The sequence below is a fragment of the Mycena indigotica genome, assembly GCF_014461135.1.
Source record: "Mycena indigotica strain 171206Taipei chromosome Unknown Mind.scaff0004, whole genome shotgun sequence".
Classification (NCBI taxonomy): Eukaryota; Fungi; Basidiomycota; class Agaricomycetes; order Agaricales; family Mycenaceae; genus Mycena; species Mycena indigotica.
The window spans coordinates 37,501-40,000 of NW_023503003.1; positions in this window are offsets into that span (position 1 = coordinate 37,501).

Below are 2,500 nucleotides of genomic sequence, written 5' to 3' on the forward strand. Positions count from 1 at the left end.
CCTATCCGTTCACGATGGTTTGCATACTGTTGGAAAGGTATTTGCAGCCTCTACCAACCCTCCTTCAACCCATGAGTAGTTGACTACAAATCTACTGACTTTTACTAGTCAATAATAGGTGGGCAGTTATAACAGTATTAGCACTCTAGTGGGGTCAAATCTTACCCTCTCGTAATGACTTGCATACTATTAGAAAGGTAATTTTGACCTCTACTCTACAAACTTGAATTCAACCTTACGGCTCGTTGACTACAAATCTATTGACTTTTGTTAGTAAATACTCTGGGCAGCTAAGTTTTCACACTTGGGACTATTGTGACCCTTTGGGAGGACCGGCCCTAAAGTGAAATTTTCAAAACTTTGTCAGGTTGTGGAGGCTTTCGCTAGGTCTTACTGCCCAGTTTATACTAATGCTTCAGAGTCAATAGCTGAGCCACAAAACCACTAATACTCTCTGAGGCGTCAAATCTTATCGGTTCACAATGGCTTGTATATGAAAGGCATTTTTGACCCCCCCTACTTGACTTTTGTTCAGTAAATACTCCTTGGCAGTTAAACTAAAAGTCAAGGAGATAAAAACTGATTCAAAATAGTAGTAGTATGATTAGATGAAGGTAAAAACAAGATAGCTCGCTCACCTTACTCCCATCTCTCCCAAAGAGACCGGCCCTAAAGTAAGACATTGCTTGCTCCCCTGAAGGAAAAGGCAAGTCTCTTTCCCTCCCCTTCTGGCCGCCTCTCCTCTGCCTTTTTTTACCCTTTGGGAGCTTGACAGACTGACTCTTACCCAGCCTGCCTGCAAGCCCCAAAGGCCAGGAAAGCCCAAGGCCCCCTCCAAGCTCCCTTGCTCCCTGGTCTCTGAAGATAGGTGAGAACCAAGTTCATATTCGGACAAAACTAACCAAGGGCAGTTAGTGTCCACAGAAGCCAAGCGCTAATAAAGTACCAAGTCGTCATGTCCATACATTCCAATACTCCTTCCATATAATAGGAAAAAGGGTTGCTCAGCCACCCCTAGGAACAAATCACACAAAAGTGTGAAAACAGGTGTCCACAATTTCGCGCTCGAAATTATTTCCTTTTAGGAAACCTAGAGTTTATTAGCACTGTAGCTTGGTCGAATCTTATCTGTTCATGCTGATTCGCACACCGTTAGAAAGGTCCTTTTAGCCTCCACAAACCTGCTTTCAACCCACGAGTAGTTGACTACAAATCTACTGACTTTTGTCAGTAAATACTCTGGGCAGTTAAGTTTACTGAGTTTTTTCAAAACTTTGCCAGGTTGTAGAGACCATTACCAGGTCTTACTGCCCAGTTTACACCAATGCTCCAAAGTCAATGGTTGACTCACAAAATCACAAATACTCGGAAACCAGAGTCTTTTGAAACAGTGTTAGCGCTGTAGAGAGGTCAAATCCTATCCGTTCACAATGGTTCGCACACCGTTAGAAAGGTATTTTTGACTCTACAAACTTGCATTCAACCCATAGTTAGTTGACTACAAACCACTGACTTTTATTAGTAAATACCCGGCAGTTAACTTTTACTGACATCAATTTTGGAAAGTAAGGTACTCTGACTTACTATGAACATCCCTTCCTTCAACCCATAGGTAGTTGACTACAAATCCATTGACTTTTACTAGTTAATAGGTGGGGCAGTTAGAACAGTATTAGCGCTGTAGCTTGGCCAATCCCTATCCGTTCACGATGATTTGCACACCGTTAGCAAGGTATTTTCAGCCTCTACAAACCCTCCTTCAACCCATAGTTGGTTGACTACAAATCCATTGACTTTTGTTAGTAAATACCTGGGCAGTTAAGTTTTACTAACTTCAATTTGGGTCAATTCCGACTTTATATATCGGCAACCAACACAACACAACACCACACACACAGAAATAAAAAGCAAAAGGCATACTCAATCCATCCAAAAACCACAGCACCCAGGATTCCCGCGTGGTCCCCCCACCGTGGTACTAACTAGGCGGCACTTCGGTTAACTGCGCAGATCGGACGGGATGCGGTGCTTTGAAGTCCTATGGCCGTGGATACCAGGTGTGTCCAACTACCCATTTTGATACGCTCTATTCTGCATTGAAGCCGGCCCTAAAGTTAAAGTGTGAAAATTTTTAGTGCAACACAAAATAAAGCAACGAAAGGCCATCCTAACTAACTCACTGCTGCTAAACTGTCACATTCACTTACACCACTTAACTTACCTTACCGTACTGCAAGCCGGCCCTAAAGTAGTAACCTTCCAGTGCAAAACAAAAACAAATCTCATTGAAACCTAACTAACTTTTAACTGCCAGCAGTTGTTAACTGCCAAGAAAACTAACTAACTAAACTAAACTAAAAAATCCTGCCTGTAAAACCATTAACTCGATGCTCGTTACACAGAATAAGCACAAGAAAAGATCAGACATCCATAGGAAGGTCATTAAACCTCACATTGCACCAAACCCCCCTCCCATCCAGCGCACCACAAGGGCGGCCCA